This window comes from Dama dama, chromosome 4 (assembly GCF_033118175.1).
Source record: "Dama dama isolate Ldn47 chromosome 4, ASM3311817v1, whole genome shotgun sequence".
Taxonomy (NCBI): domain Eukaryota; kingdom Metazoa; phylum Chordata; class Mammalia; order Artiodactyla; family Cervidae; genus Dama; species Dama dama.
Genome location: NC_083684.1, coordinates 29,965,249 through 29,992,154, shown reverse-complemented (window position 1 = coordinate 29,992,154; position 26,906 = coordinate 29,965,249). Strand labels below are relative to the sequence as shown.

The 26,906-nt window shown below is 51.9% G+C and overlaps 1 protein-coding gene and 1 long non-coding RNA gene across 3 annotated transcripts in view; one reads left to right on the top strand and one right to left on the bottom strand.

Moving 5' to 3' along the window:
* The window catches only part of GNAO1 (G protein subunit alpha o1), a 176,513-nt gene that overhangs the window by 117,343 nt on the left and 32,264 nt on the right, over positions 1 to 26,906 (top strand). The window lies entirely within an intron of this gene.
* On the bottom strand, positions 20,666 to 25,773 carry LOC133053995 (uncharacterized). Its single transcript, XR_009692363.1, has 2 exons — positions 25,473 to 25,773; positions 20,666 to 22,556 (listed from the first exon to the last, which is right to left on the bottom strand). It is a non-coding gene; the product is annotated as an uncharacterized LOC133053995 (long non-coding RNA).

Genomic DNA, 26,906 nt, shown 5'->3' with positions numbered 1-26,906 from the left:
GGCGATGTGCCCTCAGCACTCTGGCCCAGACCAGTCCAGGTGGCAGAGCCAGCTGCTTCTGTCTTCCTTCTTTATGTTGAAAGCACCACCCTCCTCACCGTTACCCAGGGCTGGACACCTCAGACTTCTCTGTTCCCTCCTGTGTCCCACTTCCCGTTCCAGAAGGGTTCTTGCACCAGCCCCTTCCCCTCTCTGCCCAGCCTCTGCCCTGGGCAGGCCTCCTTAGCAGTCTGCATAGCTCTGGGGAAAACTCCTTACCAAGACAGTCTCCCTGCCTTCTGCCTCCCCCATCTCTCACCCTATGTCGCCAGAGGCTCCATTTCTGAATCGGAACCCTGCGGCCCCAGGGTGCATGTTTGGGGGAGACCACTTTGTGTGGGCGGGGCTCAGCGGTCACCAGCTTCTTCGCTGGTTATAAATAACAGGCTCTATTCTTAGGCTACCGCCAGTTACTTCTCCTCCCCTACCTCCCAGCAGAGCCTCCATCGGGGACCTTGGCTGTCCTTCCTGGAGACAAGCCATTCCTTGGCCTTTGGCAGGACCCATTCCTTTGATACGTGATCAGAAAATTCAATTATAAAACCAATTACCAATTTCCTGAGCTTTACAAGAGAGACATGAAAGTTTGATTAAGTTTGAATTCCTGTTCGGCTGATTGCCAGCAGAGGCCACATGGGCTTGTGGGAAATTTTCTTGTTGATTCTGTTTTGTTTTGTGGCTGCCCTCTTGGGGAGAGAGGGGCCCACTGGTTTTGTGTGGTGGGTTTTTTTTTTTTTTTTTTTTTAACCACCGCTCCAACTTGCTAAATGGCTTTTCCCCTGTTGTGATGCATGAGATGTAAATCCCCCAAAGACCCGTTGCCACGGTGACAGGCTCCGGAATTGAGCTCAGCTAAACAAAGTCCTTTAGCATTGAAGGTTGAAGCACTTGTTTCTCATGCAGAGTCGGGTTCTAGGGGCCCACGGCGAGGCTGCGTTCTCTCTGCCCAACAGGGACAGAGAAGGGGTTGTCTCACTGGTCACTGTGGAGTAGCTTCAGCAGTGTGGCTGGGCTCTGTCTGCTTCCAGCCCCTGCCCAGGGAACACACAGATGCTGTGGCCAAGGATTGGGGGTCAAAGCCCTGGAGCCCCTGAGCTGCTTCTGCCCAGCTGATAACCTCTCCCCAGAACTTGCAGGGCCCTAACAGCCAGGGTCAAGGGCAGGTGGGGACTAGAAAGCAGACCTTCATCTCTAGCCAAAGCACCTGGTTTTTTCAGTACTTCTGGGCACCTGAACAGAGCCTGCAGTGGGGGCTGACCGGGAGTCCAGGTCAGAGTCTGTGTTGGTTCTGGGGTCCAGGTTCCTTCCCTAGGAACAAAACGAGAGGATTCAGTGTTTGGAAGCTGGAGCCATCCCAGGGCTCTTCCTACAAGAGACTCATTATCCCGGAGTGGGAATGAGGCCCTATTCAGAACTGTCTGCCCCGGACCTGAAGTGCCCTAATTAGAGATGAAGCCCTCTGGGTTTTAAAGACTGTTAAGTCTCTAGGAAGCCTGGTTGAAGTACTGATACCCCTGGAAAGAAAAGCATCTGCCAGTGGGGACTAGCCATCAGCAAACTGAGAAAATGGCCCTCTGGGAGTAGGATGTGGGATTCCTGTGCCCAGGGCAGAGTCACGTGACCTCCACCTGCCTCCCTCAAGTCCAGGCCCAGAAGTGACCACTCAGACGGAAAATGCTTGCACCTCTGCTGTGCACACAGTACCCCACACCTCACAAATCACTCACACCCCACCAGACTACACAGCAGCCTCACAAACCAGCCACCCTGACCCCACCGTCGCACTGGGGCTCCGAGGGGTCGAGCGCTGCCCAGCCCCACGCTGCTGGTGAATGCGGACTCTGCACTTGGCCCTGGGGCTTCCGCGTCCTGACTGCTCCCCCACACACGCAGCCTCCAGCCGCGTTGAGGCCCCGACACAGCGCACCCGCGTTGTTTGGCTGCTTTGTTTGTGCGTGTGTTTGTTTTTACAAGGTGAGAATTTTTTGTAAGGCTTGAATTTGGGTGTTTTTTTTTTTTCCTCTCTTTCTTTTTTAATGAAACTGTTACAGCTTCCCGGTGGAGTGGTAATTAGGAAATTCTGGGTTAGTCAGCTAGGCAGAATTGACAAATAACCAGGCAGTGCTAGATGGAGGACTCTTTCCCCTCCTTTGAAATTCAGGTTTTGCCAGATTGAGGGGGGGATGGGGGAGAAGTTGTGAAGATGGGAAAATTGTGTGCAGCTGGGCTGGACCAGGGAGGGTGGACTCCCTCCTTTAATGGCACCCCACTCCAGTACTCTTGCCTGGAAAATCCCATGGACGGAGGAGCCTGGTAGGCTGCAGTCAATGGGGTCGCAAAGAGTCGGACACGACTGAGCGACTTCACTTTCACTTTTCACTTTCCTGCATTGGAGAAGGAAATGGCAACCCACTCCAGTGTTCTTGCCTGGAGAATCCCAGGGACGCGGGGAGCCTGGTGGGCTGCCGTCTATGGGGTCGCACAGAGTCGGACACGACTGAAGCGATTTAGCAGCAGCAGCAGCAGACAAGAAAAAGAAAGTCAGTTATCGTTGCATAGCGTGATTGTTTTAAAGGTGCAGACATGAGTAGGGTGGGAAGGGCAGGGGAGCAGGTGAGGGAGGAACCCAGGCTGGGGTCTAGGCTTTGATAGGAGGAGACTGGCACCCCAGGTGGGGTAAGGGTTCCTGAACAGGTTCCTGGCGGGGTCCCGCCTTTGCCCCTGCTCCACTTGTACTTCTGAGTGATGGTGATGACAGCAGGACAGCAACCACTGTGCCATGTAAGGAGCACATGCAAGCAGGCCTCGTGCCAGACACTGTTGTTTATGATGTCCTTCATTTCCATTCTTCACTTTAATAGTGACATGTTTATTATAATATGAATCCAAAAAGTATGTAGCCCGTTTAGCTCATGATTACCCAGATATTAGAGTAAGGCCCAGTGTAGGGACTTAACTTTTTGAAAAAGTGAGTCAAATGAAATACATACTACACAGCTGAGGCCAGGAGTACTACATGGATTGGGCAGAAATGACGAAAGCAGAACAGAAAGGAGTGAAGTTGGGGAAAGCGTGCCTGAATCTATGGGCGCTAAGTAGGTGATGTGATTATGCTCGTTTTACAGCTAGGAAACTGAGGCTCAGGAAAGTTGAGTGACTTGCCCACAGTCACACAGCTGATTGGTGGCAGAGCCAGGACCAAGCTCCAGGCCCGCCTGACTCCAGAGATAGGTCAGCAGCCAGCCCCAGGAAGGCTCAGAGCCCACAGCCCACATGAGTAGTATTGTCTCCGTGCTCCAGGTGAAGCCCCCAATGTAGGGCCCCCAGCCAGCTTTCCTGGGTCTGTGGCTGGAGAAAGAAAGCTCTTCTAGCTCCTCATTCAAGGGCTGATGGAGGTGAATCCCACTTGGGAGGGGGCTCTGGGCTTGCTTCCTCCAATCAGTCACGTTTAATCCTCTCAAATAAAAGCCTTTTCAGAAGGCACCTGGCACGCTGCTGCGTGTGACTGGCAGAGCTGCGATGCTCAGGACTGTCTGTGCTTGCGGCGGCCCCGGCCCACCTCCACCCAACCCCGAGGCCCTCCTGGGCTCCCTGTCCTTTCTTCCCTGGCCTCTCCCAGTCCTTCCTTTCCTTCGTTCTTTCTTGTCTCTGAATCACTTTTTCCAATAAGCTGCATACTCAGTATATCAAGTAACTCCCTGACTGATCTCTGAAAGACTCCTGGGGACTGAAGGAGTCTTTATAAACGTAAGTGCATTTGTATTGATGTGGGGCCGAGATTTCAGAGCAGTATGAAATTCGCAGGGGGAGCCGGCAGAATAGACTCCCCCACGCAATCTAGACGGTGACGAAACAGCAGCTTCAGCAGGATGAGAACTGTCACCCGAGCAACTTTGCCAGGCCTGTTAACTCCCCTGGGAGAAACCAGCCCAGTTCACCCAGGCCTGGGGCAGCTGCAGTCAGACAATCAGAACAGATCTTGCGGCTTAGAAACCATTGGGGTTCCCATGTTGTATGGTCAACCAGGCTCCTAACTGGGGATTCTGGGGCTGCAACCCTAGAAATAAAAGGCAGTTGGTTTGTGTGTGTGTGCTTGTGTGTGTTTAGCCAGGTTATTTCTCTAAAGAAAGAGCTCGTTGATTTTGTCACCTCTCAAAGGGGCCTCCTACAATCCTAAAAAGGTTACACTAAAGACCCACTATATGCCAGGCACATAAGCTGCTAGCTGAGGCCTGTGGAGAGAGTAATTCTCACTGAACTTAAAGAGCTGCATGGAAACGTATACACTGACATATGTAAAATAGATAGCCAGTGGGAATTTACTGTATGACACAAGGGCTCAGTGACAACCAAGAGTTTAGAGATAGGAAACGATCAAGTAAACAAGAAGAGCTGAGAGACGAGACACAAACAAGTAAACAGGAAAAGCCAGATAGTGCTCAAGCAGTGCAGAAGATTTAAGTAAGAAGGTTCCATGAATGGGTGGCTACCGGAAGTCAAGGTGGTAACCCACCAGCTCCTTGCCGCCGCTTGTGCTGGGTGACACAGTGACAGCTGCCATCCACCGCCAGCTCATCATGTGCCAGGCTCTGTCCCAAAGGACTTACATTATTTCCTTTAACCCTCCCAACTCCCTGAGAAGTTGGGACTGTTACACAGATTCAGATGGTAAGGCTTGGTGAGGTTACACAGACATCTAGTGAGAGAGCCAGACCAACATCTAAGGCTCAGTTCAGTTCAGTCACTCAGTCGTGTCTTACTCTTTGAGACCTCATGGACTGCAGCACGCCAGTCTTCCCTGTCTATCACCAAGTCCCAGAGCTTACTCAAACACATGTCCATTGAGATGGACTCATCCTGTCGTCCTGTCGTCCCCTTCTCCTCCTGCCTTCAATCTTTCCCAGCACAGGGTCTTTTACAGTGAGTCAGTTCTTCGAATCAGATGGCCAAAGTATTGGAGTTTCAGCTTTAGCATCAGTCCTGCCAATGAATATTCAGGACTAATTTCCTTTAGGATGGACTCGGTGGATCTCCTTGCAGTCCACAGGACTCTCAAGAGTCTTCTCCAACACCACAGTTCAAAGCATCAGTTCTTTGGTGCTCAGCTTTCTTTATAGTCCAACTGTCACATCCATACATGACTACTGGAAAAACCATAGCTTTAACTAGACGACTTTTGTTGGCAAAGTAACGTCTCTGCTGTTTAATATGCTGTCTAAGTTGGTCATAACTTGTCTTCCAAGGAGCAAGCATCTTTTAATTTCATGGCTGCAGTCACCATCTGCAGTGATTTTGGATCCCCGCCCCGCAAAAAAAAAGTCTCTCACTGTTTCCATAATTTCCCCATCTATTTGCCATGAAGTGATGGGACTGGATGCCATGATCTTACTTTTCTGAATGTTGAGCCTTAAGCTAACTTTTCCACTCTCCTCTTTCACATTCATTAAGAGGCTCTTTAGTTCTTCTTCATTTTCTGCCATAAGGGTGGTGTCATCTGCATATCTGAGGTTATTAATATTTCTCCTGGTGATATTGATTTCCAGCCCAGCATTTCTCATGATGTACTCTGCATATAAGTTAAAAAAGCAGGGTGACAATATATAGCCTTGATGTACTCCTTTCCCAATTTGGAACCAGTCTGCTGTCCCATGTCTGGTTCTAAATGTTGCTTCTTGACCTGCATGTTGATTTCTCAGGAGGCAGGTGAGGTGATCTGTTATTCCCATCTCTTTAAGAATTTTCCAGTTTGTTGTGATCCACACAGTCAAAGGCTTTGGCATAGTCAATAAAGCAGTAGATGTTTTTCTGGAACTCTCTTGCTTTTTTGATGATCCAACAGATATTGGCAGTTTGATCTCTGGTTCCCCTGCCTTTTCAAAATCCAGCTTGAACATCTGAAAGTTCTTAGTTCACCTACTGAATTTTGAGTGTTGCTTTGCTAGCATGTGAGATGAGTGCAATTGTGCATTAGTTAGAGCATTCTTTGGCATTGCCTTTCTTTGGGATTGGAATGGAAACTGACCTTTTCCAGTCCTGTGGCCACTGCTGTTTTCCAGATTGGCTGGCATATTGAGTGCAGCCCTTTCACAGCATCATCTTTTAGGATTTGAAATAGTTCAACTGGAATTCCATCACCTCCACTAGCTTTGTTCATAGTGATGCTTCCTAAGGCCCACTTGACTTCGCATTCCAGGATGTCTGGCTCTAGGTAAGTGATCACACCATCATGGTTATCTGGGTTATGAAGATCTTTTCTGTATAGTTCTTCTGTGTATTCTTGCCACCTCTTCTTAATATCTTCTGCTTCTGTTAGGTCCATGCCATTTCTGTCCTTTATTGTGCCCATCTTTGCATGAAATTTTCCCTTGGTGTCTCTAATTTTTTCAAAGAGATCTCTAGTCTTTCTTATTCTTTAGGGAAATTTAAGGCTGCCCATGTCCAAATGCTTCAGTGGGTAAAATGCGTCCCTCTCCAGACCTCATTTTTTTCATCTATAAAAATGGGATGATTCTGTCCTTGGCTTATCCCTGAGAAGCAAAGAGAGCAGTTTTTAAAATATAAACTTCTGTACAAGCAGACCGAAGGTGCCCCAGGTGGAGCCGATGGCATGTCTGTGGTCCTGCAGAGGTTCCTGAGTTTTCTGAGACCCTGTCAGGGCTTCTAGTGGAACCGCCAGTGTGAGGAGTTTCCCTGAAACCTCACTTCACTTAGAGAGGTTGCCTGGTCTCCCACTCTCAGCTGTCAGAGTTCCAGGGAACAACACTTTTAGTTCCAGAAACCTGACACCCGCAGCCACCGGTCCCTGAGGTTGCGGTTCTCACTGCCCACTTGCTGCCAAGTGGCCACAGGCTCACGTCTCTCAGCCCAGTGCCAGGTCTCATCCCCGGGACCTCTGGGAGCTCCAGCGTTCACCCGCGTGGCCACCGTAAGCACAGGCTGACCCACGTGGCCAATGTAAACACAGGCTGACTGGTGCTGACAGCAGCTGATGCTTGGACACAGGCTGGTGGCATCGGATAGTTACAGTGACCTAGAACGCTGAGTCTGGGCCGCCCTTAGCCCTGCCACTGATGGAGGGTTTTTGATGTCAGCCCCCTAAGAGTATTAATGGAAAGGGTAACCCACTTCATTAAGTATCTTGGGGTGACTCGGATGTGCTTCTAAGGATCGGAACCCTTACAGACGGTGTGTGGTAGAGCCAAGAGCACAGGTTTTGGGAGTGAGAAAGATCTAGACACACCACAACTCTAGCTTCCAGGTTTGGGACCATGCCACTTATTTGCCTCTTCATCTTCCTCTGCTCTTTTCTCGTTTATCCAGGGGCTGTAGGAGGTAGGGCCATTCTTCGCTTAACCCTCCAAGCACTTACTAATCAGAAAGTAGATAATTTTGTTCATTATTACCATGTGTGTGCATCTGTGCACAGGAAGACTGGGTTTTTGTTTTGTTTTTATGTATTTGTGGTTTCTTGTTTTGGTGAGTTATTTTTAACCAGCACCCTGACTTATACTTATTTTACTGTGCATTCCTTCCAAGTGGGACACAGCCCTACCACTGCGCTTGATTGAGGGGTTCAGTCACAGCAGCCCTAGGTATTCGTGACTCATAGACCTCAGTGGCCATTATGTTGCATTCTTAGTCTGTGTCAGACCAAGCGCCTGACTGCACTAACGTTGAAAACACCCAGAGTCCTATGCTGTTGTCATCCCATGTCACAGAAGCCAATACTGAGACTCAGAGAGGCTGTTGTCCTGGTCCCAGAATCCAGTGTCTCCTACCATGTTGCTGTCTGGAAACATGACTGTAGCTGAAAGTCCTGGGGCCCTGAGTGCCCCTGCCTGAGGGTCCCGCTACCCCATCCAGACCTGCATCCCATCTCACTTTGATGTGAGCTATCTTATGCACGTGCAGCTCAGAATCTGCCCCTTCAAGCCCCACTGACAGCCCCATCCCAGCCTCAGGGTTCAGTTCTCAGAGAGTCCAGTGCCAGCCCAGGCAGACTGAAGTTCCCTGGGCCCCAGCTACTTGGCAGTTCAGACTGTGGCATCTCCCTAATGGGCTTCACCCACACATCCACACCTTCCCTACCCGAATGGGCCCCACGTCCCAGCCAGCCTGAGCTGAGTCCTACCTCCTTGCTGGGAGCCACCAGCTGGACCAGAGAGGACCCTGCAGCCCTTCCCCTCTGTGTCTTCTTTGTACGTTTTCCAACTTGTACAACGACGGCGCTGAGACAGCATCGCTTCTTAGGGTCCCTCCAGCTCCACATTGCACACCCGCACCGTCCCTCGTCTGCTGATGGTGGTGGCCTCCTTGGGGTTCTCTCTGTGACCACCGGCCGAGCTCTCCCCCACCCCACCTGGCTGCACAGAGCAGCCAGAGTGAGCTTTCAAAACCTGAATAGCCTTTCTCACTCCTCCATTAAGCCATCCCATGGTTTCCCACCAAACTTGGGATGAAAGTCAAATCCCTTGTTGTGGTCGGCAGCGCCTGATGGGGGCTGGCACACTGACTGCTGCTCAGAAGGCGTCCGGAGCACAGGCGGCCTGCCGGCCCACCTGCCGTTAGACCCTGGAACCCAGGTCACCCATGGCGTCCCTCACCCAGCCCGTGTCCTCAGCTCAATGCCCAGTGCTTGCCCTGACATTTCCCTTTTCTTACATGTCCCAAATTATTAAAAACAGCTGTTTTACAGTTAATTGAATGAATCATGGGAAAATCATTTTTTTCTCTGTCTATAAATAATTCCACCTCAGATTTTTCTGGGAGGATACAATGCTGTGACGAACCCCCAGCGTGTACCCAATGCGCACCAGCATGCTTGCAGCCTCAGCTTGTGAATGTCCCGGCGTCACTGGAACTCCCCCTGGCCTGCACGGGGTCCTTCAGGGTCCCTCGAGGTGCCGAGGTGGAGGAGGCCCATGGGAGTCACAAGCTGCCTTCAAGTGCAATTACTGCCACTTCTCAACAGTGAAACCACCCCCAGAGGGATCAAAGTCTTGTTTTCAAGACCGACACACAGAAGCCCATTTGGCAACTCACTGGTGCGATTCACAGCCGCCGAGTGTTGGGACTCAGGGGAGAGGCAGGTGTGGGAGCTGGTGCAGCACCTTCCCAGAGCAGAGACTCCCCCCTTCCCCCCAGCATGTCCTGGAGTAGGTGGGTTACAGGTGTGCCCAGGGAATCCCCTCCTGCGTGTGCAGGAGGTGCTATACAGATCATCGTTTTCCATTGGACCCTGACGTGTTGGGGGACCAGCCCACAGGAGGCAAAGCCTGAGTGGGCATCGTAGGTGGTGAGGTCTTGGGGAGAGATTTCAACGTTAGGGGCAGGAGAGCCCCTCATGACTGCTGGACATGTTAAGTACTCACACACTTGTGCAGCGTCACACAGTGTGATGGTTTCGGCCGCCTCAGGATCACGTCCAAGGAGAGGCACAGAGGCGGCTGTGTGCTGCGCTGACCCCCAGCCCTCTTCATACCTAGCATCCCTGCCAGTCAGTCCCAGCACTGAGCCTGGCCTCGGCATCCTCTCTAGACGACTGTGCCCCAGGCGGCCCTCAAGTTGAAGCCACTTTCCCAGCTCTGGTCTGCCCGGTTGTTGTTTAGTCACTAGATCATGTCTGACTCTTCGTGACCCCGTAGACTGTAGCCTGCCAGGCTCCTCTGTCCATGAGATTTCCCAGGCATGGATACTGGAGTGGTTTGCCGTTTCCTTCTCCAGGGAATCTTCCCGACCCAGGGGTTGAACTTGCATCTCCTGCATTGTAGGTGGATTCTTTACCATGGAGCCACCAGGGAAGCCTGGTCTGCCCAGTGCCTGCCGCTTATTTCAGAGTCTGGCAAGGGAGAGTGAACTGGAAGGCCACGGGGGAAAGCACCCATCCTTCCCCGCGAGTTTGTCACCCCGGCTGTAGCGCTCATTGGCTCCTTCCCCAGCAAGTCCATTAGTCCCACCAGTGTTAACTGAGCACCTGCTGTGCGCCCTGCTCCGTGGTAGCTCCTGAATGCACGAGGGAGCCAGACTTAGGCTCTCGGGACCCAGAGAGAGGAATCACATGCCCTGGAGGGTGGTGGTAGCCACTCCCAGTGCGACACTCAACGGGGGAAGCAAGACTCTACAGCCCCAGGCTTCAGTGGGGCCCTCATCTCTGCCCCAGTTCATTCCCAGGGGCTTTGCCAGCCATTCTGGACACCTGTGTTCTGTCACTCCTTGCTGGAATCCTTGCTCCAAATTCCACTCTCGTCTCCAGGGCAGACCAAGACCCATGGCATTGAGGCAGTCAGATCCCCAATTTCTCATCTAGCTGGTATTTTGGGGGTATCATTTATCATTTAGGGAGTTCATGGAAACTCTGGTTTTCTATTAATGGGCATTTTTTCCTATATTGTTCTGAATCAGGGATATATTAGCTGCACCAAACACAGCCTCGTGTTTTCACTTTGAGGAGCTGGCTTTCATGTCCATCATCTGTAATAAGAGAACCCTGGTTCCTCGTAGTCCCTGAGGGGAGAAGGGTCCCATCTGGATGTCATTACACAGTTAGGCTCAAAAGTCAGTTTACAAGTTCCATTTTGTTTTTCTCTTTTTCAATGTTGACCAACATTCTTCACTTTTCTGCAGTTCAGTTTTCATTCGCAGGACTCCCAGGTAGACAACTTCTTGGGAGGAATATGAGAGGATTTGAAATGTTAGACAATAAAACAAATCCCCTCTTCCCTGAAAACAGCCCTACACCACGCGCAGCTGAGTTTCAGAATTCCATGGACCACCCCACCTGGCCTGGTGGGGAGCCGATATCCACATGTGTGCCCCACACGTATGTGGTTGTATCCCTATTCAGCTGGCAGAGGTGGGCACCTAGGAAGGACACTGTCCAGCACTGCTGGAGCTGAGCCAGCTCTGGAGGCGTCTGTCCACACCTGTGGCATTTCAGTTCCTCTGATGACTAGTCTGCCCCATAACTGCTCTCCCTGGTCCCCTGTTGAGGTGAGCCGAGACCTTGAGATCAGGCAGTCCCTCCTCTGCTTTCCAAGCCCCTCTTTGATTCACCCTGGTGCTGCCAAGCCTTCCAAGGGCTAGGAGGCAACAGCATCTGGTTCCCAGCTCCACTTATGCCCTGCTGCTGCTGCTAAGTCGCTTCAGTCGTGTCCGACTCTGTGCGACCCCATAGACAGCAGCCCACCAGGCTCCTCTGTCCCTAGGATTCTCCAGGCAAGAACACTGGAGTGGGTTGCCATTTCCTTCTCCAACTCATGAAAGTGAAAAGTGAAAGTCGTGTTTGACTCTTCGCGACCCCATGGACTGCAGCCTACCAGGCTCCTCCGTCCGTGGGATTTTCCAGGCGAGAGTACTGGAGTGGGTTGCCATTGCCCTCTCCACCGTTTATGTCCTAGAATTCATTAATTTCTTCATCCCGTAAGCAGCACCTTGTCAGTGAACAAATTAGTCAGCAAAGCAGATGCGAGCCTTGCTGGTAGGGAGCTCACAGTCGGTCTGGGAAGATAAATAGCCAGTAAATGAATGAATCTAGTACGTAAATAAATGTATCTACTTACACGCTGTGATAAGTTCTGTTAAAGAGAATAATGTTGGCATGAGAACATAGGAAGCACCTGCTTTAGTTGGGGTTGGGGGTCATCAGGGAATGATTTCTGGGTGGGGGAAGTTGGGGGGAATGTTATTTTTAAACTGAGACTGGAAAATAAGAGCTGGTCTCTCAAAGTCTTGAGGTAGCAGGAGGAACCTTGCAAAGGCCCTGAGGTGGAAATGAGCTTGGCAGCTGTGTTGCAAAGCCTAGAGAAGAAGGGTGGCCAGGAGATTCAGGTAAATGAGGGCAGGGGAGCCTTTGGATAAGGTTTAAGGGGAGGCAGGTCCCAGACCCTGTGTGGCCTTGTAGGTAGGGTTTGGAATGATAGAGAATCCCTACTCCCATCCCCAGGAGACCCCATCTTGAGTGCTGTATTTGTTTGCTTGGGCTGTCACAACAAGGGGGATGACTTAAACAACAGGGCCTTTTCTCATGGTTCTGTAAGCTGGAAGTCTGAGATCAAGATACCAACAGAGCTGGCTTCTCCTGTGGCCTCTCTGATGGGCTTGTAGATGTCTGTCTTCTCCTGGTGTCCTCACATGGTCTTCCCTCTGTGTGTCCCTGTCTCCTTATGAGGACACCAGTCATAACGGATAGGGTCCACTTGAATTACCTCATTTTAACTTGTTGTTCAGTCACTAAGTCATGTCCAACTCTCTGTGACCCCATGGACTGCAGCACACCAGGCTTCCCTGTCCATCATCATCTCCCAGAGCTTGCTCAAACTCATGTCCATTGAGTCAGTGATGCCATCCAACCATCTCATCCTCTGTCGCCCCCTTCTCCTCCTGCCCTCAGTCTTTCCCAGCATTAGGGTCTTTTCCAATGACCTCAGCTCTTTGCATCAGGTGGCCAAAGTATTGGAGCTTCAGCATCAGTCCTTCCAGTGAATCTTCAGGGTTGATTTCCTTTATGATTGACTGATTTGATCTCCTTGCAGTTCAAGCAGTCACAGCACCCTGATTTGAAAGCATCAATTCTTTGGCTCTTAGCCTCCTTTATGGTGCAACTGTCACATCCACACATGACTACTGGAAAAATCATAGCTTTGACTATACAGACCTTTGTCAACAAAGTGATGTCTCTTCTTTTTAATACACTGTCTAGATTTATCATAGCTTTTCTTCAAAGAAGCAAGTGTTGTTTAATTTCATGGCTGCAGTTACTATCCGCAGTGATTTTGGAGCCCCCCAAAATAAAATCTGTCATTGTTTCTACTTTTGCCCCTCTATTTGCCGTGAAGTGATGGGAGTGGATGCCATGGTCTTAGTTTTTTGAATGCTGAGTTTTAAGCCAGATTTTAATCTCTTTATAGACCTGAGGTGCTGGGTGTTTAGGGCTTTAACATGTGAATTTGGGAAGACACCATGAACCTCACAACCTGACTCCCTCTTTGAGGACTGGGTTTTGGTTGGGGATCAGCATAGTCAAATGCCTCCAAGGCAGAGGAGATAGTCCTAGGCCTCCAGCAGTCTGTTTGTTGAAAGAGCTAATTAGCAAATGTTCTGAGCGACTTCGCTTTCACTTTTCACTTTCATGCACTGGAGAAGGAAATGGCAGCCCACTCCAGTGTTCTTGCCTGGAGAATCCCAGGGACGGGGGAGCCTGGTGGGCTGCCGTCTATGGGGTCGCACAGAGTCGGACACGACTGAAGCGACTTAGCAGCAGCAGCAGCAGGAGCATCAAAGACTTAATGGCACCAAACAGACTTTTTCATCCTCGGTTAATCAGAATCTTTGAGAGTTGGAATGGGAGTGATTCAGTGGTTATTACTGCAGGTCCCCAGTGGCCTGCACTTGGGGGCACTTCGCCATTGCCGGGCAGGGCAGAGTCTTGGCAGGGAAGTAGGTGACAAGCTGAATTAAGGAAGGTGGCTGGGGCCAGCTAAGCCCACCCAGGCTCCTTCGTGTTTTCTCCCAACCCCTAGCATAGCCCCATTGTGCAGGTGAGAGACCCAGACAGCCTGGTGCTGAATTAACTGGAGGGAACTGAATTAACAACAGACCTCAGGACCTGCCTTCCTCAGACCCCTCAGGTCAGTGAGCTCTGAGCTTCCAGAGCCAGGGGGGCAGCCGAACCCCAGCTGCCTGAGAATTGGGCGTGTGCAGGTGTCTGCAGACTCACAGATTAGCCTTGGTGAAGCTCACAGACTCACCTTATGCCAAAGATAAAAATAGCCAAAAGGAGGGAAACATCCTAGAGAAATTACCTTGAAATTCAGAAAACATGAAGCCAGGCTTCATCTAATTAAGATGACATTTTAAAAGGGGGTAGGGGGGTCGGGGGACGCCTTGGTGGCATTTTAAATTGCAAGCTGATTGTGCAGCCTCTAATTTTGGTTCTGAGCCATTTCCAGTTGGAACAGAGGACCTGACTTCAAAGGCACCGCCTACCGCTGGTGGGGGAAGAGGGTGAAAAGCGCAGCGGGGTGCCTGGGGCACACTGTGACTGACGCTCTGGCAGAGGCTCGCAGGCTGGCCCCGGCCCCTCCTGCAGCCTAGGAGGACCTGCTGTGCCTTTTAGGGGATCAGTGGAGCCGCTCCTGGGAGGACAGCTAATTGAGGCAGTGGCCTTGTCCTTGGAGAGTGAGCTTTTGTCCAGCCTGTGCCAGCCTGGGGCCGCCCACCAGGCAGAGCTCTGACCTGGGCTGGCCGTGGGTCTCCCCACAGTCTCTCCCTGGTGCCATAGAAGCAAGCAAACAGGCTTGGTTCTCAAGGAACAGTCCCTATCGCCCTCGTGGGGAGGGGGTCTACTCCCTCCAGGGGACTTCTTTTTGCTAGCCTTTAAGGCTTAGCAGGTGGAGAAGGCCTGCTCCCTCCTCCCAGGATCCTGGGAGCCGCAGGCCCAATCCCTTTCAACTTAGGAGGCAGGTGGGTGGATCTCTGAGTTGGAGGAAGTTGTCTGACTGGCCCGTCCCCCAGGACACAAGATAACTGCTCCCTGGCTCTCAGGTATGTGTGGAGGTGGCTGCCCTCGCGGGCTCCTGCATGTCCTCCCGCTTCTGTCCTCCCCGAGTTACCTCAAAAGATAGCGTTGCTCAGCAGACTTCCTGTTCTGGTAACTCAGACTACTAGCATTGGTCTGCACACACGCTCACATGAGTGCACACCCTGGTTGAAGCATTTCACAGTTCAGAGAGCACACGCCCCCAGACCCTGGGTTCTCACAGAATCCCTAGGGGGAGAACATGACATAGAGACCACCACCACTCAGAGCCAAGGAGTCGCAGACTGTCGAAGTGACGTGCCCCCATCTTTGGAGGCCAGATCCTTGCATTTGCTACAGATCTCATGTGGACTCGTGTCATTTGCTCCACTGGACTCCCCCGCCCCCTGCCCCCACCGCCCACGGCTTCTGAGAGCTAGCTGCTTGCTAGCTCTCTGTTCCACACCCTCCCTCTGATCTCCATCTCGCTCTCTCAGCCAAGGTCTTTATCCAGTTCCTTTGTAGGGAGACAGGGTGGCGAGGTGGCTGATGAGCCAGAGTTGGGTAACAGATGGAAGGAGTTCTAGTAGGTGGGTGGGTGACGTGGCCTTGGTCACACCATAGTCTGGAGCTGTGGAGGGTTTTGTGATGGTGATTAAATGCTCTCGGTAGTAGACTAATTAAAGGGAGGGAACCCAGAGACCCAGAGACTCGTGGGACCCCTGCGGTCCTCCATACTGGAGAGGAGGTGTGGCCTAGGAGGGGAGTCAGACCTTTCCGGGGAAACATGACAGTTCTTGGGGATCAGTTGGCGGCAGGAACCGAAGTGAAGAGGATGGAGCTGGCCTTGGGGCCTCCGGCTTGTGTGATGGACACACAGGGCTGCCTTTGAAAGGCAGTGTGTCCCCAGAGTGGAACAGGCGCTCCTGTGGGGCGCTGGGGGTGGGGGGGATCACACACATTCACCTAGGGGTTCCTGCAGGCCAGTATCTTCTGTTTGAATAGGTTTGTTTTTTGCCTTCGCAATTATTTTCCTTTTTGTTTTTAATTTTCATTGGAGCATAGCTGATTTACAATTTGTGTTAGTTTCAGGTGTATAGCGAAGTGATTCGGTTACACGCTGTTAGATTTTTTCCAGTGTAGACCATTACAGGGTATTGAATAGCGTTCCCTGTGCTACATGGTAGAGTCTTACTAGTTAGCGGTTTGTATGCGATAGTGTGTATGTCAGTCCCAGTCTCCCAGTGTATCCCTCCCCACCCCATCCCCTGGTAACCACACGTTTGTTTTCTACATCTGTAATGTTTGAGTAGTTTTGTGTGTTTTAACATATATTAGAAAAATTCGCACACCAACCTCTGATTTCGTGGATTATTGTTGAGGATAAAATTTTTTTAAAAAATTTATCGATATTAGTTGATTTACAATGTTGTGTTAGTTTCATGGGTACAGCAATATGACTCAGTGATACATATGTACATATATATATATATATTTTGTTATTTATGGCTTTGCTGGGTCTTCGTTGCTATGCGCATGTTTTCTCGAGTTGCAGTGAGCAGGGTCTACTCTAGTTGTGGTGTGTGAGCTTTGAATTGCAGTGGTTTCTCTTGTTGCAGAAGATGGGCTCTAGAGCACAGGCCTCCGTAGCTGTGGCACCCAGGCTTAGCTGCCTGAAGGCATGCGGAATCTTCCTGGACCAGGGATCAAGCCCTGTCCCCTGCTTTGGCAGGTGGATTCTTAACCACTGGACCACCAGAGAAGTCCTATATATATATATATATTTTTTTAATATTCTTTTCCATTATAGATTATTACAAGATGTTGAGTGTAGTTCCCTGTTCTATACAGTAGGTCCTTGTTGGATACTATTTTATATATAGAATTGTGTATGTTTTAATCCCAAACTGCTAACTTATCCCGCCCCCACACCCCCTTTGATAACCATATATTTGTTTTCTATGTCTATCACTCTATTTCTGTTTTGTAAATAATTTCATTTGTTTCATACTTTAGATTCTACATATAAGTGATATCATGTGATATTTATCTTTCTCTGATTTACTTCACTAAGTACGATCATCTCTCTAGGTTCATCCAGGTTGCTACAAATGGCATTATTTCATTCTTTTAATGGCTGAATAATATTATATCATGTATATGTACGACATCTCTTTCATAGGATAAGCTGGTTTTTTTAAATGAGTTTATTTAATGTCACTTTTAAAAATTAAGTAAACGACAGTGATCATTTGCCGGTACAGCAGGCATCTTGAGCCCAAGATGGGAAGGAAGGCCATGATGGAGGCAGTGAGATGGGAAACCAGGAGTTGGGGCGAGGGCTGGACTGGCCAGGAATGTGCTGAATGAAGTCGAGGAGCTGGTGAACCCCGGGTCACACCCAGAGAGCCTGCACAGAAGAGGGTCTGGTGCTATCTGGCCCACCAAGAAGGTGACTTGTGAGAGCAAGACGGGTTTTGAGGACTGAAGAACTTAAGTGTCCGGCGGACGGACAGGAGCCCACAAGGGAGGCAGGGGAGCTCACTGCCCAGGAAGCAGCATCCACAGGGCCCAGAGCCCCGGGAGAAGAGAAGTGAGCAGAGGGCAGGCGATGGGGAGGCTCTGAGCGCGCTGGCGGGAGAGGAGACAGAGGCGGTGGGGCAGACGGAGGAAGCAGGAAGGTGAGGACAGTGGCCTGAGGGGGAGCAGGGTCAGAGCAAGGCCAGCGTGTGAGTTCGGGGGGGAAGGTGAAGGGAGAAGGCCCCAGAGAGGGCGTGGATGGGGGTGCGGGTGGGATGAGGATGAAGAGTCCACAGAAATGGCCTGAGAAGACCAGATGTCCGTCCCCACCTTTTCTGCAGGTCAGGTCTGATGTGGGATGCACGGCACTGTGACTTCCCTTTCTGGGTTTGTCTGAAGTTCATGTGGAGGCTGGGTGGGGTCCCAGAGACCTGAGAGGGGGCGGTCCTGGGTGTGGATTCAGTGGTCCCGGCGACTGGGTCCTTCTAGCGTCCCCACAGGCAGGCAGAGAGGACAGCCCACCTCACTAGAGGGCAAGTGCCCACTCAGCCACGGGGCTACTGGAGACAGGTGAGCAAGGTGGATGCCCTCCCTCCTTCCTTCTGTCCTCTCTGCCAGCCTGGGGGTTGGGCATGTACCTTCTGCTCCCTGCTCCCTTCCAAGAGAACGTTGGCAGCTAGGAGACCAGAAGTCACCATGACAACAGAGCTCCTTACTGGGCCAGAGCCCCTGGTTCTTCTGCCTCTGTATCCAGGCTGTTTGAGGTGATCATCTCTTAACAAAGGTGAAGCCTCAAGTGGGCTGCTAACGGTGGTAAGACAGGGCAGAGGGGGCAGACTCGCTACTGCCACCTCCCCACCCAAGGCCAGGAAGGCAAAGATGCCCCTCCTGTCCCCCGAGAATATACCACATGCTTCTTAGAAGCTGGGACCGCCAGGGAGCTCATTCCCGTTGGAAGCCAAAACCAGGGAACCAAGGAGGGAGGCAGGGACAAAGAAGGAAACAGGAGGCCTACAGCTGGTGGAAGCTGGAGCCTGTGGCCCGCCCCGAGTCCTGTGCTGCCCACCAGCAAGCAGCGTACACACCTGGCAAATCTTAGGGTGGCTCTCCAGGCTTCATGGGACCTGCCGGCGAGGCCCTGACGGTGGGAGGAGGGTCCCAGCCGGCAGAACTGCAAGTGAAGTGAGCTGCACCCAGCCTCCCCGCCCAGGGCCTGGAGCCGGCCTCCCCACCCAGGCCTGCTTCTTTTGCCCCGTGTCCTGAGGTCACACTGGCTGTGTGCCCATTTTATGCTGGGCACTGTGGGACGGCCCTTCCCAGTGAGTGGACACATTTGAGCTCACATGATGGACAAACATTGATTTTTATCTCAGTTGGACACGACTAACACTGAGCAACTCACACCTTGACTTTTTGTCACTTCAGTCTCGTGGAGAGGGCAGTGTCTTGCTCACTGAAGCAATAAAAGAGGGACAGTACCAGGTAATTCATAACCGAGGGCTGAACAGAGGTCAGAAGTCACAGAGGGAGCAACAACCAGGAGAGGAAGAACACTGGAGGGCGTATTGGTCAGGGTACCACTAGCTGCTGCAATAAGTATGCCTCAAGGGCTTCGTGCTTCAAATGCAACAGGCTATGTCTTGCTCATCTAATAGTCTAGGCAGCTGCTCTCAGTGGGTGCATGGCTCTCCGCATGGTATTCATGACACTGAATCTTCCGTCTTAGGGCTCTGTTCCCCCCAAGACTTTGTCATCCTCTGCATTCAGGGCAGGAGGAGCACATGCACCTGAGGGGCCAGGTCCAGGAGCGGCACACTGCACCTTCACCCTCCACGGACTCCTGCTCAGATAGGAGGCAGGCTGTGGCCACAGGAGAATCCCAAACCCAGGGGCCACAGGAGGGCCAGAACGCAGCCCACCTTCTCACTGAGCCATGTGTGTTAGTCACTTAGTCGTGTCCAACTTTCCGTGACCCCAGGGACTGTAGCCTGCCAGTCTCCTCTGTCCATGGGATTCTCCAGGCAAGAGTACTGGAGTGGATTGCCATTTTCTTCTCCATCACTGAGCCGTGAGGCCTGGGGAAAACTTCCTTTTTCTGATCCCAAGGAAGGCGCCGTGTGGATGGGCCTCTACCCTGGCCAGGGCTGGGGGAGCAGGGCATGGAAACGGGTGAGAGGGGAGAGAGACAGAAACCTGAGCCTGGGTGGCGCTTTTGGCACCCGCTTTGGCACCCTGACGGTTCAGAGCGTGAGGCCAGGCCCTGGGGGTGTGGGCACCGTGGCTGCCCCTCTCACTCAGGGAGCCCCGTGCTGCTGCTTCTCAGCATCGGGTCGAGCTGGGGCCCGGACACTGCCCAGTAGGCACCTGACCACCCCGCCGCGCCCAGGTCTGTGCAGCCTTGTCCCACCCCGCATTGTGGTGCCCATGACGCCCTGCTGTCCACATCAGGTGGTGAGACTGGCCGGGGCTACGTGGAGAGGGGAGGCCTCCCGCCCTGATCCCCGCCTCAGAGGAGGCTGCCAAGGTGGAGACCCTGGGCTGAGCAACTCGCTGGGGGCCAACTTCACGTGAGAGACAGATACCGCCCCCTGGCGGGGGGGCTTCACTCAGCCCCCAGCCTCCCCCGACCCTGCACTCGTGGTTAGTGCTGGGCATGAGGGAGCTGGCAGCCAGCCTGGCCTCGCTGTGCCCTCCCCCTCCTGCCCACCCAGGGTGGCCCCTGGAACCTCTGCTGGGGCACAGCCGCAGGCACCGCCCTGCCTTGCTGTGTTTTGGTTGACCCGCCTATTTGTCACCCATGTTTTTTACACCTGTCGCCATCCCTCCTGCCTCATGTAAACACTGCAGCATCAGCAGGCTGATGCCAGTCCCCAGGGTGGGCACCAGCCGGGCCCCCAGGGAGCTCCAGCCCCTTAGCAGCAGGGCAGGGCAGGGCAGAGCAGGTGATGGCAGCAGGTGTGGAAGTATGAAAGTCCTAGAAGATAATATAGGAGGCAACCTCGATGGCCTCGGGTGTGATGATGACTACATACAGCACCAAAGGCACAGTCCATGACTTCATAAAAATTAAAAACTATTCCGCAAAAGTCAAGAGTATAAGAAGACAAGCCTTGGACTGGGACAAAATATTTGCCCCCCCCTCAAAAAATATATATGTATGTTCAATAAAGAGCTTTTATCCAAAGTATACAAAGAACTCTAAAAATTCAACAAGAAAGCAAACAATCTGATTTTAAGATAAGCCCAAAACCTTAACAGACAGCTCACCAAAGAAGGTCTATGGATAGCCAATAAGCATATGGAAAGGTACTCCACATCATCTGTTATCAGAGAAATGCAAACTAAAGCAAGAGGGAGACACCACCACACACATGAATGACTGAAACCTGGAACACTGACCATATCCGATGCTGGTGAGGACGCAACACAGCAGCAACTCTCCGGCCTTGCTGGTGGTCCAGCCATGCTGGAAGATCTTGGTGGTTTCTGACAAAACTAAACGTACTCCTACCATACAATCCAGCCATCATGTCTCTTTATATTTACCCAAAAGATTTGAAAGCTTATGTCTGTGCAGAAAGTCTGCACATAGATGTTTACAGCAGCTTTATTGATAAATTGCCAAAACTTGGAAGCAACCAAAAGGTCCTTCAGTAGGTGAATGGATAAGTAAACTGGGGTACAGACAATGAAATATTATTCAACACTAAAAGGAAATGAACGACCGAGTCTTGAAAAGACGTGGAAGAACCTGAAAAGCATGTCACTAAGGGGAAGAACTTAATCTGAAATGGATCCATCAGACAGTAAAAAGATCAGTGGCTGGCAGGGGCTGGGGAGGGACAGATGAATAAGTAGAGCACAAAGGATTTTTAGGGCAGTGAAAATACACTGTATGATACCACAGATCATGGTACTTACAGATACATGTCATTATGCATTTGTCTACACCCATGGAATGTGAGTCGGAGCAAACTTCGGGAGATAGTGAAGGACAGGGAAGCCTGGCGTGCTGCACTCCATGGGGTTGCAAAGAGTCAGGCACGACTTAGTGACTCAGTAGCAACAAGAGTGAAACCAAAGGTTAACAACAGGCTCTGGGTGATTATAATATGTTGGGATAGGTTCATCTTTTTTTTTTTTTAAGTATACCATTCTGGTGAGTGATGTCGGTAATGGGGGAGGCTCTAGGGTTATATGGGAAATCGCTGTACCCTCCTCTCAATTAAGTCTTTTTAAAAAATCCATTGGTTTACTTTGCTCTTTGAATGGGTCACCATGCCAGATTTTTGACATAATTTTGATCATTTGGAAAACAGTGGTTCAGAATTATGCACATCTTCCAAACAGTGATGCTTTGCAACAGAGAAAATAAAAAACTCGCATTTGTTAACATCAGTGTCTGTCTTACCAGAAAAGTCTTCAGGTGTTGGAAAGCTGTCAAACTTATGGTGTTAAATGTAAGCTTTCCAAAACTCTGGTTCTTCCCTTGGAAGCTGGAATTTTTTTCAGTTTGGTAGCAAATTTGTTAGGTGTTTTCCTTGAAGCGATAGGCTAGCTTGATATTTTAGAAACTGTCTTCCAGAGACCAAGTCTGAATTACCTATATTTGTCTGCCGGCCATTCTTTCAAGTTAAAGTGGTGTCTTGTGAAAGAAAGGAACCATTTTGGCTGGCAGGGCAGCCTTGCACGTGCCTTCCCTCCAGAGAAACATCACCTGCAATTTGCAAGACCCTCCCCGTTTCATCAGAGAATATGAAAAAGACGTGTGTGCCACAGTAGAGCTTGTGATTCACAATTTTGACCGCTTCCTCAGGGACAGTCTTTGTTCCTTAATACTTGTCTATTTTGGGCGGTATCAGGTCTTAGTTGCGGCATGTGGGCACCTCTCCAGTTGTGATGAGAAGGCCCCAGAGCACAGGAACTAATTGCAGAACACAAGCTCAGTTACCCTGGGGGCATGTGGGATCTTTGTTCTCTGACGAGGGGTCAAACCCACATACCCTGCATTGGAAGCACAGTCTTAACCCATTGGCCCACCAGGGAGCTCCCGTGGACATTCTTAAATGTCTTGGAAAACAAGCATTGGTTTTACTGTGACTGCACGGTGGCAAAGAAGAGAATGGCAGTTCGTATAGTTTGGTGCCCCTGCTTCCTGCTGAAGGGTGCCGTTTTGTCTCTCATCAGTTCCGGCATTAATACCATTGGAGAGGCCAGTAACATCGTCAAAGAGTTAGGAAAACAGTTTTGATCTTAGGGACCCCTCAGAGACCCCCAGGGGTGTGAGAAGCACTGATCCAGCCAACCCTGTCCTTGTTCCTTTGAAGACAGAGGCTCCGAAAACAGATGAGACCTGTCCAGGGTCAGAGCATGGACCCCTGGTCCACTGCCCTGGGCTCTGTCCCTCAGGTCCTGAAGGCAGGTGACATGCTCCTTGTCAAGCAAAAACGTCATCTCATCACTTTAATGGATGGTGCGGGAACTGAGGTCGCCAGTGAGGAGACAAGGAAAGAGAAGGGGATGTCAGCAAATAAGCCTGAGGAGAGGAACCATCCACCACACTCGCTGTCCCCACGACCCCCTGGCCTCCCGTCACCCTGCCATGTGCACACTGCTCCAGCTTCCGTCTTTTCTCTTCCATAATTGTGTGTTAATATCTCACAGCCGAGGCGGCTCTAATTAAACTGCTCAGCATCGTCACTGTGTGTTCTGAAGAGCCGAGCTCGGCCATTATCACTTGTCTTTCCCTTTGACTGAGCTCTCTGTGTGGGTAATTTCATTCTGCCCTTGTTCGTTTCTTAGAAACTTAGCCTATCCAATTTTAGTTCTTTTCTCCTGTCTTAGAACATTGAGCTTAGGAGAAAGGAGGCAGAGGGCGAGGATGTGGAAATGTCTGCCCCACTCACCTTAAGGTTTACTTTGGCCTGAATAGAGCCTGCTTGGTGTTTCAGCTGTCCTCCACGCGCCCCCAACCCCTGGCCCCCGTTTAGAAGAGCCACACAGGAACATAGACTGCAGGTCTGGACCCACCCAGGGGAGAAGGGCACCAGGAGAAAGTGGCACCAGGTGATGTGGTAATTAGGGTCTTGGACAAGCGTGCATCCCCACTCCATCCTCGGGATCTGAGGTGATCAGAAGCCTTGGTGACATAACCACACCACCACCCCTGAGCACCTAGGACAGCCGCCATCCTACACCCCCTGGCTGTGCCAGCCACCCACCCAGGACACCCCCCTGTGCTCTGGCTGGCCATCACCTCTGCAGTCCCTGCTGCCCCCTCCCCCATCTACACTGGCCTCAGAGTCACCCTGCCCCATACCCGCCAGTCTCACCCCAAACCTCTGCCAGGGTGGCTTTAGGAGACACACACAGCAGCTTCACCTAAGAACCGCAAAGCTGGCAAGAGGACTGGGGGCCTGAAAATGTCCCTGGCCCCACCCTCGGGGAGTGTTAGCATCGGCTGCCCCTAGCCTCTCCCCTGGGGGTGGGAGGTCCACAGTTCATGCTGGGCTCCGTCTGTGTGTGGGCTTGGTTGCTGTTCTTCATTTCTTGTCTGAGGGCTGCGTGGACTCTGAGCCCACCATTGTCCACAGGCCCTGTTGATGGCCCAAGGGGTGTCTGATGCCCCCTGGCAAGGCCCTCAGGTCCCCCTTTAATTCCCCCCTCAGAGAAGGCCAGTCTCTGAACCGTGCCTGCCTTGTAGGCACAGCCGACCCAGACGGCCTGTCTTCCAGACGGACCCCTCTCGCCTCCCCTGCCAGCAGCAGTGTGCCCTTGCGTGGCCCTCCCTAAGTGGCTGCCTCCTTGGAGGAGCCTCCCTGACTCCAGAGCTTGGTTGATGTGTCTGTGCCCCCACCGACAGCAGGCTCGGGGCGGGGAGCGGGGAGGCAGTTTCCAGCCCCTGCTGTCCGCCGTGTCGCCAGCACCCAGTCCTGGGCTCGGCCAGCCTGCTGAGCAGACATGCACTGCTGTAGCACTGGTCCTGCTGAGCTTGGGCCAGGGCCAGGGGTGGGAAACCACACCAGTTACAAGGGCTGCCACACGGCTTCTGAGTGGAAACTTTTAGGTGTGTGAGAGCTGGAATTCAGGTCAAAGTCACCCCCACCCCCACTCCACCCCCACACCCCCTGGTTCTTGAAGATACATAGTAAACCAGCGGGAAAAGCTGCTTCTATAAACAATTGGAAGATCTAAGGGTTTTGAGACTGAAAAGGGTGTGATCCTTCAGAAAGTGAGATTCTTGGGACTTACCTAGTGGCCCAGTGGTTAAGAATCCGCCTGCCAATGCAGGGGACGTGGGTTTGATCCCTAGTCCACATGCTTCAGGGCAGCTAAGCTTATGGACCCCACAACTAATGAGCCCGCATGCTGTAGAACCCACGCTCAGCAACAATGAGAAGCCCACACACAGCAGTGAAGACCCAGCACAGCCAAAAATAAATAAGTAAAAATTTTTAAAAGATTGATTAAAAAAAAATAACAAGTGAGGTTCTTTAGAAAACCCAATCTTCTCTCCACCCCTTCGGAGGCAGCCTGGGCCCCAAACAGAGAAAGCTCTAAGAGGGGCTTAGGACAAATACATCCCGGTGGACCCAGCTGGAGGACTTGGGAGAGTCTTCCTTTACAAGGCCCTGGGCCCCTGACAAAGACCAGGCCTTGGGACAGAGCGAGGGGCTGTCACGGGGGAAGTTCTCCCCTGATGTGTTGGGGGCTGGGGAGAGGCAGGCCGTCTCTCCCTATGCCTAAAGATTTCTCTTTCTGGTGAACATGAAACTTCCTAAGGCGGGGACCCCACTGGGTTAGTGGGTATACAGTGGATAAGGGGGTGACTGGGTGGATGAACGTGGGTGGGTGGCTACACAGATCAAAGAGGAGTGAAAGGAATGAAGAGGTTGCACACGTGAAGAATGAAGGGATGGACAGACGCTATGGAAGGATAGACAGGAGGCGAGGGGGTGACTGGGTGGGTATGGAAGTGAGTTGATAGATGAACAGGGTGGCTGATGGGCGATGATGTCATGGGTGGGTGGATGCATGACGTTGGGGAGATAGGTACCCTGGATGGGGCCGTGGGATGTGTGGATGGATGGCTGGAGAAGGGATGGGGACAGCTGAAAGGAAGCGAGATTAGAAACAGCAGCAAATCCCTGGTTCTGCTCTTGGATCTTTCCAGGGAGACAGGAAGGTTCCCTTCACTGAGACAAATGGTAGACCTGTGGGGTCTTCCAGCTCCCCTAAAGACCCTGTCTGTGCCTGACAGCGTGCTCCAGGTACAGGCCTTTGCTAAATCCAACCAAAGAAAGAGCCCCATGCATGCCCAGCCCCCAACTGCTAATTGCCTATAGTGCCCCAGGTTTTGCCACCAACAAAAAACACCCTTCACGAATGTCTAAAGTACCTGTGGGGGGACCATGTCCCCTGAGAGTCACAGCTCGGGAGCCGTCTGCCAGCCCAGGGCCAGGGAAGCAGGGGTGAGGGAGTGTGCCCCTCTCTCCCTTACCCCAGCGGCAGCAGCGAGGGAGAGACCAGGACCACAGCGTCTCCTGAGATGCTCAGATCTGGATGACATGTGCAAAGTGCCTGGCAAGGTGCCCCCTGCCATTCTCCACCTGCTGACCTTGCAGCGCACAGGCTGGGCCTCCAGCAGCAGGGGTCTCTCAGCCCCTTTCACTTGAGGAACAGAGTCGGCAACCACGCCGCCCGCCTGGCCCTGCCCTGCCTGGTCTCTTGGGCTGGGCTTGTGCAGCAGCCCTGCGTCTCCTGTTGGCCTGTGCACTCCTGCCCCCTGGCGGGAGCTGAAGCTACTGCAATGCACGTGGCAGGACAGCAGGATGGCGACTTCCTTTGCAACCCGAGGACTGTGTGTGTGTATGTGTGCGTGCGTGTACACATGCACGCTCTCACACTTCACTTGGCCTGAAAGATTAGAGGAGGAAAACTCTGAAAGATCCAAAGCAGCTCCTCAAACGGAAGGGGTTATTATTATAATTACTATGATTATTGTTATCAAGATTATCCTGCTTGCCTGAGAAGTCTTGTACAAAGCGGGCTAATTTTATGTCAGCTTGTTGTTTGTGTCTCAGAGACCTCATCTTTGCTTATAATAACTAACATTTGCAGGGCTCTTTATGTTGCAGAGCTGTGTGGCATCGATTTAGCCTTTCATCTGCGCAAACATCCCCGTGAGGTGGGAACTAAAAAGAGCAGAGGCTCGGGGAGGTTAAGTGGTCTGTCCAAGGTCACACGTCTAAAAAGCAGCAGAGCCAGGATTGAACCTGGGTCACCTGACTGAAAATCCCTATTCGCTTTCCCCCATATCCTTTGCATTTTGTCTCTTGAGAGGGAAAGACTCTTTTACATACTTTAGCTCTAAGCCCATTTGCTCAGAAGAGAGGGGAGGAGTTTTGCAGACCCAAGTGTTTATCATGCACTCGGCTGACCCAGTTTCAGAGGATGCGTCCACGGTGGGCGGAGGGTGGGCGGCAGTGGCGAGGACTTGCAAGGCCCTGCAGTGCCTGGCGTGTGAGCAGGTGTGTGTGGTATTGGTTGCTAGTGGCTCAGCCAGGCTGATTCCCGCTTCCCTTGGTCACCACTCACCCCATATTCACCCCTGATGTGACCAGCCACATCTCTGAGAAGGGTGGACAGGAGATACTAGGCAAGAGAAGTGGGTGCAGGGGGCTCTCTTGTGGTCCAGGAAGTGGGAGATGGGCAGGGCCATGGGAGCCCCCAGCCCTCCTTGTAGTATGGAGATGGCTTTCAGGAAAGAGAGCCCCTCAGCCATGGACACCAATGGGCAGCCCCACCATCTGGCCCCCGCATTGTGGGCGCT